We start from the raw sequence: 19,798 nt of genomic DNA, 5'->3' as shown, positions 1-19,798 counted from the left end.
ATCAAATTAGTATTAAAAAGGGTGAGTGAGAGAAAATTGGTTTGTAGGAAACAGTTCAGAGAGATCAAAAATTGTTTAGTAAAATAAATGATGCATTGAAGATCACTTAAGCCTTTAAGGTAAAAGTTGGCAGAGCTTTATCATCATCATCAAAAACAATCCCTCAAAATCGAGGAAGTCTTGCTTCCAGTCTAAAAGTGAGTCCTCAGGTGGCTGAACAGTCCAATATGGGAATTACAGTCTCTGTCACAGGTGGGACAGACAGTGGTTGAAGGAAAGGGTGGGTGGGGAGCCTGGTTTGCCGTATGCTCCTTCCGCTGCCTGTGCTTGATTTCTGCATGCTTTAGACGACAAGACTCAAGGTACTCAGCGCCCTCCCGGTTGCTCTTCCACCATTTTGGGCGGTCCTAGGCCAGGGATTCCCAGGTGTCAGTGGGGATGTTGCACTTTATCAAGGAGGCTTTGAGAGTGTCCTTGAAATGTTTCCTCTGCCCATCTGGAGCTCGCTTGCCATTTAGGAGTTCCAAGTAGAGCACTTGCTTTGGGAGTCTCGTGTCTGGCATGCGGACGATGTGGCCCACCAAGCGGAGCTAGTCAGTGTGGTCAGTGCTTTGATGCTGGGGATGTTGGCCTGAATGAGAACACTGACATTGGTGCATCTATCCTCACAGTGGATTTGCAGGATCTTGTGGAGCCAACATTGGTGTTACTTCGCCAGCTCTTTGAGATATCTGCTAGATATGGTCCACATCTCTGAGCCATATATGAGGGCGGGTATCACAACTGCGCTAAAGATCATAAGCTTGGTGCCAGATTTGAGATCCTGGTCTTGGCTCTAATTAATCATTGTTGGGTGAGATTAGAGATAGTAAGGGGAAAAAGTCACTGGTGGGCGTAGTTTATAGGCCCCCAAATAATAACTTCACGGTGGGGCGGACAATAATCAAAGGAATAATGGAGGAATGTGAAAAAGGAACGGCAGTAATCATGGGGGATTTTAACCTACATATCGATTGGTCAAATCAAATCGCACGGGGTAGCCTTGAGGAGGAATTCATAGAATGCATACGGGATTGTTTCTTCGAACAGTACGTTACAGAACCTACAAGGGTCCAAGCTATCTTAGATCTGGTCCTGTGTAATGAGACAGGAATAATAAACGATTTCCTAGTAAAAGATCTTCTCGGAATGAGTGATCACAGTATGGTTGAATTTGTAATACAGATTGAGGGTGAGGAAGTAGTGTCTCAAATGAGTGTACTATGCTTAAACAATTGGGGACTACAGTGGGATGAGGGCAGAGTTGACTAAAGTCAACTGGGAACACAGACTAAACGGTGGCACAATTAAGGAACAGTGGAGGACTTTTAAGGAGCTCTTTCATAGTGCTCAACAAAAATATATTCCAGTGAAAAAGAAGGGCGGTAAGAGAAGGGATAACCAGCCGTGGATAACCAAGGAAATAAAGGAGAGTATCAAATTAAAAAACAATGTGTATAAGGTGACCAAGGTTAGTGGGAAACTAGAAGATTGGGAAAATTTTAAACGACAGCAAAGAATGACTAAGAAAGCAATAAAGAAAGGAAAGATAGATTACGAAAGTAAACTTGCGCAAAACATAAAAACAGATAGTAAAAGCTTTTACTGATATATAAAACTGAAAAGAGTGACTAAAGTAAATGTTGGTCCCTTAGAAAATGAGAAAGGAGATTTAATAATGGGAAATGTGGAAATGGCTGAGACCTTAAACAATTATTTTGCTTCGGTCTTCATAGTGGAAGACACAAAAAACCATGCCAAAAATTGCTGGTCACGGGAATGTGGGAAGGGAGGACCTTGAGATAATCACTATCACTAGGGGGATAGTGCTGGACAGGCTAATGGGACTCAAGGTAGACAAGTCCCCTGGTCCTGATGAAATGCATCCCAGGGTATTAAAAGAGATGGCTGAAGTTATAGCAGATGCATTCATTATAATCTACCAAAATTCTCTGGACTCTGGGGAGGTACCAGCGGATTGGAAAGCAGCTAATGTAACGCCTCTGTTTAAAAAAGGGGGCAGACAAAAGGCAGGTAACTATAAGCCGGTTAGTTTAACATCTGTAGTGGGGAAAATGCTTGAAGCTATCATTAAGGAAGAAATAGCGGGACATCTCGATAGGAATAGTGCAATCAAGCAGACGCAACATGGATTCATGAAGGGGAAATCATGTTTAACTAATTTACTGGAATTCTTTGAGGATATAACAAGCATGGTGGATAGAGGTGTACCGATGGATGTGGTGTATTTAGATTTCCAAAAGGCATTCAATAAGGTGCCACACAAAAGGTTACTGCAGAAGATAAAGGTATGCGGAGTCAGAGGAAATGTATTAGCATGGATTGAGAATTGGCTGGCTAACAGAAAGCAGAGAGTCGGGATAAATGGGTCCTTTTCGGGTTGGAAATCGGTGGTTAGTGGTGTGCCACAGGGATCGGTGCTGGGACCACAACTGTTTACAATATACATAGATGACCTGGAAGAGGGGACAGAGTGTAGTGTAACAAAAGGGCTATTGGCACTTAAGTCTGGGGAGAGCCAAGCCATAGCACATAGTGCAAAGGTATTGTCACAAAAGACTTGGGGAATAGCGATGTTATGTATGCATACTATCGATATAGTCTCTGTGTAGTCACTGTATGGTTGCATAAGATGGAGACTTGTTTAGTGGAGGTACCATCAGCAAAGTTCACACTGTATACACGATGCTGGCACCACAAGAGGGTGCAACTGGTGGAGGCCCAGGGGTCACCTGTACATCACAGGTACCCAGGTATAAAAGGGAGTCCACCATGTGGTATCCTGACTCTGGAGTTATATTAAATGGACTAAGGTCACTACAGTTCAAGTGCAATACTTTGCCTCGTGGAGTCATTATCAGAGCATCTAAAGACATAACAATTGGCAGCAAGATTACGGACTCTCACGCGAAAATGGCTAACTTTAATACATTGTAGCAGTTTGCCGATGGGGATGAATGGGACTCCTTTGTGGAGAGGCTCGACCATTTCTTCACAGCAAACGACCTGGCAGGCGATGAACCGGCCACGCTGGCTGATAAGCGCAGAGCTATCCTGCTCACCAGTTGTCAGGGACTTGCTCCACCAACAAAGACAACGACCAAGATGTACGAGGAGCTTGTAACGCTGATCCAAGAACAACTCAAGCCCAAAGAGAGCATCCTTACAGCCAGACACTGGTTTTACACCCACCGACGGCCCATAGGCCAAGAAATCGCGAAATATGCTGCAGACCTCAGGAGGCTGGCGGCACCGTGTGATTTCGGCGAACACCTCACCGAAGCGCTGTGGGATATCTTTGTTATCGGAATCGGCCACGAGGGCCTTCTTCACAGACTACTGTCTGCGGATACCACAGTCACACTGCAGAAGGCCATCTCCATGAGCCAGGCATTCATGACCTCGACCTGAGGCTCCAGGCGGATGACTCATCCTCAGGACTCAAACCCAGCAAGTACTGTGCACAGACTGGTGCCTTTTAGAGGCTGGACTGTAGAACGTGAATCTCCTCAGGGGAGAGAGAACAGACCCCCTGAGTCCCTTAACTCTGAGTCCACCGAGGGGGGCTAATCGATTAGCACCATGCTGGCGTTGCGGAGGAAATCATCGAGCTCACCAGTGCCGTTTTAAGGATTATGTGTGCAAAGGGTGCAGCACAAAGGGCCACCTCCAGCGAATGTGTAAAAGAAATAGGACTCACTGTGTTGATGAAGAGTCTGCAGAGGGCCATGAATCCAGCGCAGATTATGAAGGAGTGGTCAGAGAAGGCAGCTCAGCCCCACAATGAGGTGTACGGAATGTTTACCTGCACCACAGAATGTTCCCCGTTGATAATGGAAGTCGAGATAAATGGTGCTCCAGTCTTCATGGAGGTGGACACAGGGGTGAGCCAGTCAGTAAAGAATCAAGAAGCCTTTGAGAGGCTATGTGACAATCAAACTGAATGACCCAAGTTGGTCCCGGTTCAGGCAAAGCTGCTCACCTACACCAATGAACTCATCTCAGTCGTTGGTAGTGCGAATGTTAAGGTACTCCATGATGGGGCAGTGCACAAGTCACCACTGTGGATTGTTGCAGATGATGGACCAACGCTAGTCGGAAGAAGGTGGATGGAGAAGATACATTGGAGCTAGGAAGATTTCATCCCTCCAGCGATCGACGTCCCCCTTGCTCAGAGGCAAAGCAAGCCCCCACCTGAGGTTGGATCCGGCATCAGAGAGCAGACCAGCACAGCACCCGAAGCACGGACTGCTCAGCACGACTGCGTGGAGATGATCCAGCTGAGGCGACCCGAACGCACCTCCCAGGCTCCAGTGGCAGGACTCCGGAGGAAGAAAATCAGATTCAAAGGCGACTTCCCAGCTTTGGTGGCAGAACACGGGGAGAAGATGATCACAGCAGCCGACATCGTGGGTGGAAGAAAGATGGCGCCCAAACCACGAGGTGCAGCGCTGAAGGATCACCACGTGGTACTAAGCGAAAAAGAGGATTGGGGTAAAGATAGCAAGGCTCGCTTAAAGGAGGCCAGCAACCCACCACACTTAAAGGGACAGTCCCACATTCTCACACAATGTAATAACAACTGTGAGCTAAATGTAAAGCCTGTAATTTATGATCAGAGTTTTATAAATGTAATAAGAAAAGAAAAGTCGGGCGATTGCGATCAGAGCTACAGTTTATCTACAATGAAAGCAATGAAACATTGTGCGATGCAGGATTTCAACTGTATTCTGATTATGTAATGGGCAAACACCCATCGGAAGCACACAGGTCCAGCGGGCTACCTGATACTGAAGCCTGCACCCCTGAGACCAGGGTGATGCACCACGGAGTGTGGCCACATGCAGCTAAAATAAACAAGCTACAGAGCAAGTGATCTCAGGAGGGCAACAGCACCAGTATCGATACCCTGCCCCTGATCGGCTCCACCTCTCAGGCACCCGATGGCACCAACCGCCATGAGCCTGAAAGAGCAAACTGCGCTAACGCACAGTCCCCAGACCCCATCGTCGCCAAGGCTACGCCTGGGAGCGAGGGGACACCCGTGATGGTTTTCCCCATTGGGACCGGGACCAGCCAGGATCCCAAACCAAATAATGCCCAGGCTAGCGAGTTAGCAGTTCCCTGTGCACTCCTAGACGACTGCTCCTCTGGGAGCAGCAGCGAACTGGGGCGCAAGGAGAGGACAGGGAGGGCACAGGCATCTGTGAACCTGCCCAACGCTAGGAGCAACGGCAAAGGCCCGAGAGCGGGCAACTTGAGCCAACAGGGTTCCCACTGCCAGCACCGGGCAATGCGCCACCACCAGACTGCTTAAGCTCCATCCAGCAGCTCTGGAACTAGCTTGTCCTCTAGCACTGGTGCTGACCCCAGTACTGATCCCAAAGATGTACCATCAATGTATCTCACCAGTCAAATGTACTTGCCTCACAACTATACCACAAATGCAATGATGTAAATGCAAATTTCCTTTTCTGGACCGGAATGTATATGAATGTATATGAATCTGATGAGCCACCGGTATGATCTACATTTGGGGGGGGAAATGGATGCATGTAGCCATGGACACACACATGGATCACACCCAGAACCCACTGAAGTCCCACTGCATCATTGAACCATCCCAACTGGTAACCACTACCCAACGTTGTAGCAAAACGGACTTGGGGGTTAACAGGGAGAGAGCCAAGCCAAAGCACATAGTGCAAAGGTATTGTCACAAAAGACTTGGGGGAGAGCGATGTTATGTATGCATACTATCGATATACTCTCTCTGTAGTCACTGAATAGTTGCATAAGATGGAGACTTGTTTACCGGAGGTACCATCAACAAGATTCACACTGTATACACTATGCTGGCACCACCAGAGGGCAAAACTGGTGGAGGCCCAGGGTCACCTGTACACCACAGGTACCCAGGTATAAAAGGGAGTCCACCATATGGTATCCTCACTCTGGAGTTATATTAAACGGAATAAGGTCACTACAGTTCAAGTACAATAATTTGCCTCGTGGAGTCATTATCAGAGCATCTAAAGACATAAATGTCCACGTACTGTAGTTCGATGACAGAGGAGGGGATGATCTTGGTTCTAGCCTGGAGGCGGCGAAGGTTGAACAGGTTCCACTCCAGCGGGGAGCTTGCTGAGAGTGAGATGAAGCATTGCAGCAAGGAAGATTGAGAAAATGATTGTATTGAATGGTGGAGCAGGCTCGAGGGGCCATGTGGCCTACTCCGGCTCCTATTTCCTATGTTCTTAAAAGCATTGGTGTGATGACGCAGCTCTGCTTGACCCCGGTCCGGGCGTGGATTGGGTCTGTGGTGGACCCGTTGGTCAGGATCACGGCTTGCATGCCAGCGTGGGGCAGGCGGAGTATAAGAACATAAGAACATAAGAAATAGGAACAGGAGTAGTCCATACGGCCCCTCGAGCCTGTTCCACCATTCAATAAGATCATGGCTGATCCGGTCATGGAATCAGCTCCACTTCTCCATCTGCTCCCCTTAATCGCTTATTCCCTTATCGTTTAAGAAACTGTTTATTTCTGTCTTAAATTTATTCAATGTTCCAGCTTCCACAGCTCTTTGAGGCAGCGAATTCCACAGGTTTACAACCCTCTGAGAGAAGAAATTTCTCCTCATCTCTGTTTTAAATAGGCGGTCCCTTATTCTAAGATCATGCCCTCTAGTTCTAGTCTCCCCCATAAGTGAAAACATCCTCTCTGCATCCACCTTGTCAAGCCCCCTCATAATCTTATATGTTTGGATAAGATCACCTCTCATTCTTCTGAACTCCAATGAGTAGAGGCCCAACCTCCTCAACCTTTCCTCATAAGTCAACCCCCTCATCCCCGGAATCAACCTAGCGAACCTTCTCTGAACTGCCTCCAAAGCAAATATATCCTTTTGTAAATATGGAAACCAAAACTGCATGCAGTATTCCAGGTGTGGCCTCAGCAAAACCTTGTATAGCTGTAGCAAAACTTCCTTGCTTTTATACTCCAAGTTTGCAGATGACACTAAACAGGGTGGCAGTGTGAGCTGTGAGGGGGACGCTAAGAGGCTGCAGGGTGACTTGGACAGGTTAGGTGAGTGGGCAAATGCATGGCAGATGCAGTATAATGTGGATAAATGTGAGGTTATCCATTTTGGGGGCAAAAACACGAAGGCAGAATATTATCTGAATGGTGGCAGATTAGGAAAATGGGAGGTGCAACAAGACCTGGGTGTCATGGTTCATCAGTCATTGAAGGTTGGCATGCAGGTACAACAGGCGGTGAAGAAGGCAAATGGTATATTGGCCTTCATAGCTAGGGGATTTGAGTATTGGAGCAGGGAGGTCTTACTGCAGTTGTACAGGGCCTTAGTGAGGTCTCACCTGAAATATTGTGTTCAGTTTTGGTCTCTTAATCTGAGGAAGGACGTTCTTGCTATTGAGGGAGTGCAGCGAAGGTTCACCAGATTAATTCCAGGGATGGCTGGACTGTCATATGAGGAGAGACTGAATCAACTGGGCCTTTATTCACTGGAGTTTAGAAGGATGAGAGGGGATCTCATAGAAATGTATAAGATTCTGACGGGACTGGGCAGGTTAGATGCGGGAAGAATGTTCCCGATGTTGGGGAGGTTCAGAACCAGGGGATAAGGGGTAGGCCATTTAGGACTGAGATGAGGAGAAACTTCTTCACTCAGAGAGTTGTTAACCCGTGGAATTCCCTGCCGCAGAGAGTTGTTGATGCCAGTTCATTGGATATATTCAAGAGGGATTTAAATATGGCCCTTACGGCTAAGGAGTATGGAGAGAAAGCAGGAAAGGGGTACTGAGGGAATGATCAGCCATGATCTTATTGAATGGTGGTGCAGGCTCGAAGGGCTGAATGGCCTGCTCCTGCACCTATTTTCTATGTTCCTATGTTTCGATACTCCATCCCCTTTACAATAAAGACCAAGATACCATTGGCCTTCCTGATCACTTGCTGTACCTGCATACTATCCTTTTGTGTTTCATGCACAAGTATCCCCAGGTCCCACTGTACTGCGGCACTTTGCACCTTTCTCCATTTAAATAATTACTTGCTCTTTGATTCTTTCTGCCAAAGTTCATGACCTCACACTTTCCAACATTATACTCCATCTGCTAAATTTTTGCCCACTCACTTAGCCTATCTATCTCCTTTTGCAGTTGTGTCCTCCTTACACATTGCCTTTCCTCCCATCTTTGTATCATCAGAAAACTTGGCCATGTTACACACAGTCCCCTCTTCCAAGTCGTTAATATAGATTGAAAATAGTTGGGGTCCCAGCACTGGTCCCTGCGGCACCCCACTAATTACTGGTTGCTACCAGAGAGTGAACCATTTCTCCTGACTCTTTGTTCTCTGTTAGTTAGCCAATCCTCTATCCATGCTAATATGTTACTCCCAACCCCGTGAACTTATATCTTGTACAGTAACCTTTTATGTGGCACCTTGTCAAATGCCTTCTGGAAGTCCAAATACACCACTTCCACTGATTCTCCTTTATCCACCCTGTTCGTTACATCTTCAAAGAATTCCAGCAAATTTGTCAAACACGACTTCCCTTTCATAAATCCATGCTGACTCTGCCTGACCGAATTTTGCTTTTCCAAATGTCCTGCTACTACTTCTTCAATAATGGACTCCAACATTTTCCCAACCACAGATGTTAGGCTAACTGGTCTGTAGTTTCCTGCTTTTTGTCTGCCTCTTGTTTTAAATAGGGGCATTACATTTACAGTTTTTCAATTTGCTGGGACCTCCCCAGAATCCAGGAAATTTTGGTAAATTACTACCAATGCATCCACAATCCCTGCCACTATTTCTCTTAAAACCCTAGGATGCAAGCCATCAGATCCAGGGGATTTATCTGTCTTTAGTCCCATTATCTTACTGAGTACCACCTCCTTAGTGATTGTGATTGTGTTAAGTTCCCCCCCCTTGACTATCTACTGTTGGAATATTGTTGGTATCCTGTACCGTAAAAACTGATACAAAATACTTGTTTAGAGTTTCTCCCATCTCCATGTTCCCCATTACTAATTCCCTGGTCTCATCCTCTAAGGGACCAACATTTACTTTAGTCACTCTTTTTCTTTCTATATACCTATAGACACTCTTGCTATCTGTTTTTATATTTTGTGCTACTTTACTTTCATAGTCTATCTTCCCTTTCTTAATCATTTTTTTAGTCATTCTTTGCTGGCTTTTAAAAGCTTCCCAGTCATCTGTCCTCCCGGTCATTTTGGCCACTTTGTATGCCCTTGTTTTTAATTGGATACCGTCCTTTATTTCTTTAGTTATCCACGGATGACTATCTTTTCTCTTACACCCATTCCTCCTCACTGGAATATATTTTTCTTGAGAGTTGTGAAATATCTCCTTAAATGTACACCACTGTTCATCAACCGTCCTACACTTTAATTTATTTTCCCAGTCCACTTTACCCAACTCTGCCCTCATACCTTTATTTAAGCTTAGTATGCTGGTTAGAAATCCAACTTTCTCACCCTCCATCTGAATTTCAAATTCAACCATGCTATGATCACTCATTCCAAGGGGATCCTTTACTAGGAGATTGTTTATTAATCCTGTCTCATTACACAGGACTAGATCTAAGATAGCCTGCCCCCTGGTTGGTTTCATTACATACTGCTCAAGGAACCCATCCCTTACGCACTCTATGAACTCTTCCTCAAAGCTACCCAGACCAATTTGATTTGTCCAATCAATATGGAGATTTAAATCACCCCATGATTATTGCTGTCCCCTTTTTACAAGCCCCCACTATTTCCTGGTTTATGCTCCGACCAACAGAGTTGCTACTGTTAGTAGGCCTATAGACTACGCCCACCAGTGACTTTTTCCCATTATTGTTCTTTATCTCCATCCAAACTGTTTCAACACCCTTATCATTTGAGCCGATATTTTTTCTTACTACTGCAGTGATTCCATCCTTTATCAATAGAACTACCCCACCTCCTTTTCCTTTCTGTCTGTCCTTGCGGATTGTCAAATACCCCTGAATATTTAATTCCCAGTCCTGGTCACCTTGCAAGCACATCTCTGTAATGACTATCAGATCAGACCCATTTGTCTTAATTAGTGCCGTCAACTCATCTATTTTGTTACAAATGCTACGTGCATTTAGAAAAAGTGCCTTTAAGTTTGATTTTTTACCCTTTTTTCTTGCTTGTTTCCTCTCTCCTTCGAACTCACTTTCTTTATTTTTACTTTCTAATTCCAGCTTTAATCCTCTCCCTAGTGAATCTATTTTCAGGTTCCCAACCCCTTGCTAAGCTAGTTTAAACCCTCCCCAACAACACTATCAAACCCCCCACCCCCCCAGGTTATTGGTCCTGGCTCTGCTGACGTGCAACCCATCCAGCTTGTACAGGTCCCACCTCCCCAAGAAGCGGTCCCAATGCCCCTCAGGAAACTAAAGCCCTCCCGCCTGCACCATCTCTCCATGTATTCATCTGCTCTATCCTCCTATTTCTGTACTCACTAGCTCGTGGCACTGAGAGTAATCCGGAGATTACTACCTTTGAGGTCCTGCTTTTTAATCTCTCTCCTAGCTCCCTAAACTCTGCCTGCAGGACCTCAGCCCTCTTCCTACCTATGTCATTGGTACTGATGTGGACACAACCTCTACCCCCAGAATGTCCTGCAGCCGCTGAGTGACATCCTTGACCCTGGCACCATGGAAGCAACATACCATCCTGGAGTCACGTCTGCGGCCGCAGAAACGCCTGCCTGCTCCCCTGACTATTGAATCCCCTACCACTATAGCTCTTCCATTCTTTTTCCTCCCCCCTGTGCAGCTGAGCCACCCGTGGTGCCATGGATTTGGCTCTGGCTGCACTCCCCGGAGCCACCATCGCCCCCACCGGTACTCAGAACAAAGTACCAGTTGGAGAGCGAGATGGACTCAGGGGACTGCTGCACTATCTGTCTTGTCCTCCTCTTCTGTCCAGCGATCACCCAATCCCTCTCTGCCTGCACACTCTTAAGCTGTGGGTTGACCGCCTCTAGAAACGTTCTATCCACATTGCTTTCAATCTCATGAATGCACAGCAGTGACCCCAGCTGCCGCTCAAGCTCCAAAACACGGAGCTTGAGTTAATGCAGCTGGAGACACCTCCTGCACACATGGTCGCCTGGGTATGTGACAAACTTTTAGGGGCAGTCGAAACGGAGGAGGGGCTCCATAATCCCTCATGGTTGACAGTGTCAAAGGCCTTTATGAGATCAATGAAGGCCATGTACAAGAGTTGATGCTGTTCCCTGCATTTCTCTTGTAGTTGCCGCATGGTGAAGATCATGTCCGTTGTACCCCTTAGTGGACAGAATCTGCATTGCAACTCTGGGAGGAGCTCTTCAGCCACGGGGAAAAGGCGATTGAGGAGGATTCTTACGATGACTTTCTCAGTGGTCGACAACAGGGAGATTCCTCTGTCGTTACCGCAGTCGGACTTGTCCCCTTTTTTGACGATGGTCATGATTACAGCATCTCTGAGATCTGTTAGCTTGCTCTCCTCCTTCCAGATAAGAGAGATGAGGGATCAGGAAATGGAGGACCGAGTAAATAAATTCTCTACATCACTTTTTACAAACGCAGACTGTGGACAGATTCCAAATAATTTGGCTCAAAAATCTAGAGAATATGTACATATTCGCAAAAAAAATTACAAAGATGCTCAAACTATTAAGAGGGCAGTTATTATCATGCTTGCTTATTGCCAGGTGTTAAAATGGCAGTTCAGGAATTAAGGCTACTTTGGGCACTATTAATGCTAGTTAATGTGTTAATATGTTCCTATATTGCTTTAATAGGGCAGTATGTGTGTTACGCCAATTGACGAAAAACACTTAAGTCACACGTCATATTTTAAAATTTAAAATTATCTACTCCATTGGAGCTCCAAGTTACATTCCTACACACAGACCAACGGGGTAATTTTACAAAATCGTATTGCTAGCAAAATTTGTAAAATTACCTTGAGTTTAAATATATTTCGGTACAACTTTTCTGTTTTGCATTATTCTGAATGGGCTCAATGGAATAATTTCCTGCTTGTAACAGCATAAATAAAGACATCCTCGAGATGATTGTATGAAGATCAGCTGAGCCTGCAGGATGATGGAGCACCATGATTGAATCATAGAAATTACAGCCCAGAAGGAGGTCATTTGATTTACTGCAGCTGGTCTAGTTCAAGCTCTTCAACTGGAGCTATCAGGGTAGGTTTATCTTTTCATTGTGCCTATGGGATCAGTGCTCCCCAGGTGCACTGAAGAGGTAAAAGGGGCAGAGCCATGATCTTATTAAATGGCGGAACAGGCTCGAGGGGCCAGATGGCCTACTTCTGCTCCTATTTCTTATGTTCTTATGACCCATTCTGTCATGTCTCCTCCCCAGCTCCTTCAGCCCTGGGAATTCTTGATACTTTCCCAGAGCATGTAACTGGGCCTGCACCTGTCGTAGGCAGCACTCCCATTATAATGAGGTGAGAGGAAGTATTCCTGGCCATTGTCTTCATTTTCCAATGCTTGCAACTGTTAGGTGCCCCAGACTAGAGGTACTTGAACATACCTGGTTCAAGCACCAGCCCTGAGACCCCAACGGATTGACAGTCTGGAAGAGTCCAGGTGGACAGGCCATAGACTGTGATGGCTAAGTAAGAATCTTTGTTAAACTTCAAATACAAGTTGTTTTCTCACAGGCATTGTGCACATCAAGTGTTCTGAGCCTGTTGGATGCTGATAGAAGAAAATCTACCCTATTAACATTAACCCCATTCCCCTGTTCTTTCCCCATCAAATAATAAAACTGATTCCACTTTAAATGGTGTTATAAGCTCTGCCTTACTAGCACTTGTATTACAAGAGAGCCAATACTATGCTCTCTTCTCACATTACGAAGTGGCGCTTGCAGACAGCTCACCGCGTTGCACGTAATTCCCGTGATTCACTCTCAGTTACATCCTAATGACACTGTGCTAGAAATTTGGTTGGTTAGCGCCACCAGTTAGTACCCCAGGGTGCTAATGGAGTGCTAAGCATCTCCCGCCTGAGTGCCGCGCTGTCAGTGCCTACTGCAAACTGCAGTGGAGGTTTAGCAGCGGCGTTGTCAGTTTGCACTGTGCTCACTAGCGCCGCCCAGTCAGTGACATCAACAAGTGTGCAAAGCGCCCGTAGCGCCGCATTTGCAAAATTCAGTCTTTGGCCTGCTATAGCACTTGGTGCTGATAGCAGGGGAAAGCAGTCGGTCCAGTGACGATCCTGGGACAATATTGTCTGCATTGCAAGATAAGTGCTGAAATTTCACTTTTTCAATTTTTACTTATTTGTTGCAGTAGTGGGGAAGTGTGGGTGAGGTTTATTGGATTTTTCAACAGGCTTTATTTTCAGCACTTTTAGACGCTAGGATGCCGGTATCCTAGCACCAAAAATTGTGAAGGCCTCCTGCGCTATCGCTCCGTTAGTGCCCAAAGTGGAGTGTGGAATGCTTTTCTTAACGTTCCACTCTTCTCTTGGGGCGATACAACTGAATATCCCACTTTGAGGCGGTAGACATCATTCAACGCTAAAGGTAGTGCCCCGAAAACATCACCACCTCAAAGCGGATGATCAATCAATCAATCAATTATAGGCAGTCCCTCGGAATCGAGGAAGACTTGCTTCCACTCTTAAAATGAGTTTTTAGGTGGCTGAACAGTCCAATATGAAAACCACAGTGCCTGTCATAGGTGGGACAGATAGTCAGTGAGGGAAGGGGTAGGTGGGACTAGTTTGCCGCTCTTTCCGCTGCCTGCGCTTGATTTCTGCATGCTCTCAGCAATGAGACTCGAGGTGCTCAGCGCCCTCCCGGATGCACTTCCTCCACTTAGGGCAGTCTTTGGCCAGGGACTCCCAGATGTCGGTGAGGATGTTGCACTTTTTCAGGGAGGCTGTGAGGGTGTCCCTGTAATGTTTCCTCTGCCCACCTTTGGCTCATTTGCCGTGAAGGAGTTCTGGGTAGAGCGCTTGCTTTGGGAGTCTCGTGTCTGGCATGCTACCGAATTTTTCAGATGATACCGAATTTCTAGACACTATGTGGAAAAAATTATAACTTTTCCCTTTGTTTTTCTAACGATAGTTATCATTCTATGCCCTCATTACTGATTTGCCAACCCATGGAAAGAATCTTGCCCTATTTGCTCTCTCAGGATCTTTCATAATTTTGAAAACCTCAATTAGATCCCTCTGAACTTTCTCTATTTAAGTTATCTAGCAAAAAAACCTACCATTTTTTGAGCCATCTCCCATACAACCTTCCGTTACTGGTATAATTCAAGTGAATTTTCACTCTACCTTTGCTACAGTCCTACTTTCAACTTGCGCTGTAAAAACTGCTACAAAATATTTATTAAGCATTTTTGCATTTCCCTAACACTTAAGCATAGCATGGCTTCTTTCATGTCTATGTTGTCCCACCACTTCTTCCATTATCCTTTGACTCATTGCGTGCTTATAAAAGGCTTGCTATTTCCCTTTTATGTTGACTGCCAGACTTCTTTCATACTCCCTCTTAGCCTTATTGATACTTCTTTTTGCTTTTCTTCTATATTTTGTACATTTCTCATAGTTTATTTGGTGACTGCATTCCATAAATTATGCCTGTTGCCCCAGGATGATGTAATCTGAAAACATGTTGAGAGTTCAAATGCACAAATGTAATAATTGTGAAAAACTAGAATACTTAGGGAAGGTATAGAAGATTGAGGGGTGATCTTATCGAGGTAATTAAAGTGTTAAAAGGATTTCATAGGCTACATCCTAAGAAACTATTTCCTCTGGTGTGGAAATCAAGGGGACATAATCTTAAAAATAGAGCTAGACCATTCAGGAGCGAAATCAGGAAGTACTTCTTCACACAAAGGTTAGTGGAAATCTGGAACTCTCTCCCCCAAAATACTGTTGAGGCTAGAACAATTGAACATTTCAAAATTGAGATTGACAGATTCTTGTTAGGTAATTGTATTAAGGACTACGGAAGCAAGGTAGTAAGCTGGAGTTAAGATACAGTTCAGCCATGATCTAATTGAATTGTGGAATTTGCTTGAGGGGCTGAATGGTCTCGTCTTGTTCCCATGTTCCACCCTCACCATTTTCCATTCATTAAAATTAACAGATGAAAATCATGGAGGGCACATATTCATATCGCAAAATGTACTCCTGGCAGGTGAGGCTGTGCACCAGGAGTATGAACTCATAAATGTTCCCCATTAGTGTTACTGTTTTCAATCTATGGGTTAAAATGTGGGATGTCTCTTCTGCACAGTGGGTTAGCCAATGAGGAGGAAATCAACACTAATTTTGCTGCAATTTGGAGCTAGTTAAGTCTGTCAGATAAGACCGGGAAGTCAAAGTTAGCTGTTTACTTACCAAACCGATGTAGATTTAGGCATTACTGAGAAAAGTCACTCTGTTGCAAGCATTCTGCAAGGATTTAGGATGAGAAGGCATACACTTCAAGGAATTGATGGTTCCCCTCTAGAACTATCTGCTGCACTAAGCATAGGAGGTGGTGGCACAACCAATGTATACATGACATTAAATAACCTTGCCAAGTTGAATTGATTTTTTCTTTCTTGATTTATTGTATAAATTATATAGAAGTAGAAAGCAGTCTGAGCATTTCCAGTGCTTCAGGTGAATGGTGCATTGTTCCATCACTGAGATATATTGTTAAAAATTTAAATATTCAATAAAGTCTGACATTAAAGTTTAAATAGTTACCTGGTGTAACGCTGCAGTTTTGGGTTAGATAACTGGAATTCTCACAATTTATTTAATTTGTGGACGGAGTTATTGCAATAAGGCAATTAAAACAACAGCTTCTCATGACACCACCATATATAACAGTGAAACTAATTCTTGATGACTGACAACTGAAACAAAACAAAGCATGTTCTTACACCTGTCCTAGTTTGTACGGAGCTGAAGTACCTGAGTAATGTATCACCAAAACTTCACAATGCAGTGATTGCCTTTGTTTCTGACGCGCACGAACTAGGCTTACCTCAATGCCCATTTCAAATGAGCGAGATTAGTACATCATAGGAGTGATTTGTATGTTAAATCTTCATAATGCAAGAAACTATACTGCTCACTAAGAAGTTTTCCAACAATCTAAACACTGGGTTCAGCAGGTAGGAGGCACCTGAGTTTAGGAACTCACAATTTTGATCTCTTGCCCGCACCATTCCCACAGATGTAAACAATTACACCAAGAGGAATTTCAAAGCTCTTATTGCCAAAGTGATGAAAGAAATGCAGTGGACATTATGTACTCAGATTTTCAAAAAAAGATTTGACAAAGTTCCACAATGTAAATAAGTGGCTATGGTAAAAGGTCACAGGGAAAATAATTGAGGCACCAGCCCCATAATATCCCTTGAATGGATGCTGATCAGGAGGTTGCCATGAAAATTAAATAAAAACTGGGGCACCTCTGCCTACAGCCCTGGATCCCTTGCACCAATGTCCCCCTTGCTCAGTACCCCTCTGCCTGTTGCCCAGTGTGTCCCTCCCAACATATGGAACGTGCCTAGCACACAATAGGTAGCTAGCAGCCTGTCAATACAGCCCTGTTCAGATCAGAAGTAAATTAAATTGATGGGCTGACCTTTCCTTATTCGGTGAGCTCAGTCCATTTGTGCACAAGTGTATGAACTGAGTTTACCCTATAAGTTAAAATAAAAAGAGTAAATAGTGATTCTGGGCACAACTTATTCACACACAATGATTTAGGACATTGAGGCAAAGAGTACGAATGGGTTCAAGAAACAAGAAACGTGTTTCTGAAGACAATTGCTGGATATAGTGAGATATAGCTGGAAAGGTAAGGTAGAAATCGAGGTGAAAAAGGTGCAGGCCTAGACAAACATTCACTTATTGGACATGTCAGCAATCTAAAGGTTACAATCTCTATTAGAGCTGTTTCTGTAATCCTATATCCTTCTGCAAAAGCTTCTACAGATATGTGAAGAGAAAAAGATTAATGAAGACAAATGTAGGTCCCTTGCAGTCAGAATCAGGGGAATTCATAATGGGGAACAGGGAAATGGCAGACCAATTGAAAAAATACTTTGGTTCTGTCTTCACTAAGGAAGTCACGAATAACCTCCTGAAAATACTCGGGGACCGAGCGTCGAGCAAGAAGGGGGAACTGAAGGAAATCCTTATTAGTCAGAAAATAGTGTTAGGGGAATTGAAGGGACTGAAGGCCGATAAATCCTCAGGGCCTGATTGTCTGCATCCCAGAGTACATAAGGAAGTGGCCCTAGAAGTAGTGGAGTAGTGGATGCATTGGTAGTCATTTTCCAACATTCCATGGACTCTGGATCAGTTCCTATGGATTGGAGGCTAGCTAATGTAACCCCACTTTTTCAAAAAGGAGGGAGAGAGAAAACAGGGAATTATAGACCGGTTAGCCTGACATTGATAGTGGGGAAAATGTTGGAATCAATTGTTAAAGATGTAATAGCAGCGCATTTGGAAAGCAGTGATAGCATCGGTCCAAGTCAGCATGGATTTATGAAAGGGAAATCCTGCTTGACAAATCTTCTAGAGTTTTTTGAGGATGTAACTAGTAGAGTGGATAAGGGAGAACCAGTGTATGTGGTGTATTTGGACTTTCAAAAGGCTTTTGACAAGGTCCCACACAAGAGATTGGCGTGCAAAATTAAGGCACATGGTATTGGGGGTAATGTATTGACGTGGATAGAGAACTGGTTGGCAGACAGGAAGCAAAGAGTGCGAATAAACGGGTCCTTTTCAGAATGGCAGGCAGTGACTAGTGGGGTGCCGCAGGGTTCAGTGCTGGGACCCCAGCAATTTACAATATACATTAATGATTTAGACAAAGGAATTGAATGTAATATCTCCAAGTTTGCATATGACACTAAGCTGGGTGGCAATGCGAGCTGTGAGATGGATGCTAGGAGGCTGCAGGAGGATTGGACAGGTTAGGTAAATGAGCAAATGCATGGCAGATGCAGTATAATGTGGATAAGTGTGAGGTTATCCACTTTGGTTGCAAAAACAGGAAGGCAAATTATTATCTGAATGATGACAGATTAGTAAAAGGGGAGGTGCAACGAGACCTGGGTGTCATGGTACATCAGTCATTGAAGGTAGGCATGCAGGTACAGCAGGCAGTAAAGGGGACAAATGGCATGCTGGCCTTCATAGCGAGGGGACTTGAGTATAGGAGCAGGGGGGTCTTACTGCAGTTGTACAGGGCCTTGGTGAGACCACACCTTAAGTATTTTGTGCAGTTTTGGTCTCTTAATCTGAGGAAGGACATTCTTGCTATTGAGGGAGTGCAGCGAAGGTTCACCAGACTGATTCCCGGGATGACAGGACTGACATATGAAGAAAGATTTTCACTGGAATTTAGAAGAATGAGAGGGGATATCATAGAAACATATAAAATTCTGACAGGATTGGACAGGCTAGATGCAGGAAGAATGTTCCCGATGTTGGGGAAGTCCAGAAGCATGGGTCACAGTCTAAGGATAAGGGGTAAACCATTTAGGACTGAGATGATAAGAAACTTCTTCACTCAGAGAGTTGTGAACCTGTGGAATTCTCTACCACAGAAAGTTGTTGAGACCAGTTCATTAGATATATTCAAAAGGGAGTTAGATGTGGCCCTTATGGCTAAAGAGATCAAGGGGTATGGAGAGAAAGCAGGAATGGGGTACTGAAGTTGCATGATCAGCCATGATCATATTGAATGGTGGTGCAGGCTCGAAGGGCCGAATGGCCTACTCCTGCACCTACTTTCTATGTTTCTATGTTTCTACGTTTCTATGTTTCTATGTTTCCATGTTCCCAGCGGGGAAACTGTGCTCAGTCACAAGGAGCGCAGGTTGGAGTTAGGACTATGGTTATAGCCCCAGTCATCTGATCTGTGGTCACTGTGAGCATGGCTCCCTGCTGGGAGCAGGGGATTCTGGAATCATCTTGCTCTTCTTTTATCTCGGCACCTATTATTCATCTTGGAGATAGGATTATGTTTTTCTTTTAAAACGGAAAAACGCTCATTGCTGAAAAGTGATTTTCAAAAGCTATACTTTCAGCCAATCAGAAGCTCAGACATTGAAGACTAATCTTGTGATAATCAACCGATGGGATTTTTATCCATCAAAAGAGGAAAATGAGTAAATGGACTGAGGGCACAATGATACTGATGACCGCTTCAAATGCATTGGGGTGGTTTTGCGCTCCTTTGTGGACTGTGTATTTACTCATAAATGGAGAAGTCTGTTTGCCATTTACAAACAATTAAAAAATTTTTTACTTGTTTGTTTATTTTAACTTCTGGAAATTAATTGTCCTTAGATGTAGAACAAAACCACTCCACATAGAGCAATTCTCATATCACAGGGAAGCAGAAGTCATTTTCCAGCTTTTGAAAATGCATCCAGGGCAAAATATTTCTCAATAATTATTTAAATGTACAACCAAAAAAAAAATGTCATTTTGTCTTTTTAACGCTTACGCAATGATACTCTTTACCCATCATGTTGTCTTTTAGTCACAATCTTTTGTTTCCTTGGCATAATTATTTTGTATTATAATATTCTTCTATATACAGGAACATAGATAATATTACGTAAATTATCTAGTATGATTTCAGCTGATAATAATATGATTGTGGCATGTG

Source organism: Pristiophorus japonicus, chromosome 1, assembly GCF_044704955.1.
Source record: "Pristiophorus japonicus isolate sPriJap1 chromosome 1, sPriJap1.hap1, whole genome shotgun sequence".
Classification (NCBI taxonomy): domain Eukaryota; kingdom Metazoa; phylum Chordata; class Chondrichthyes; family Pristiophoridae; genus Pristiophorus; species Pristiophorus japonicus.
This window is presented reverse-complemented; position numbering follows the sequence as displayed.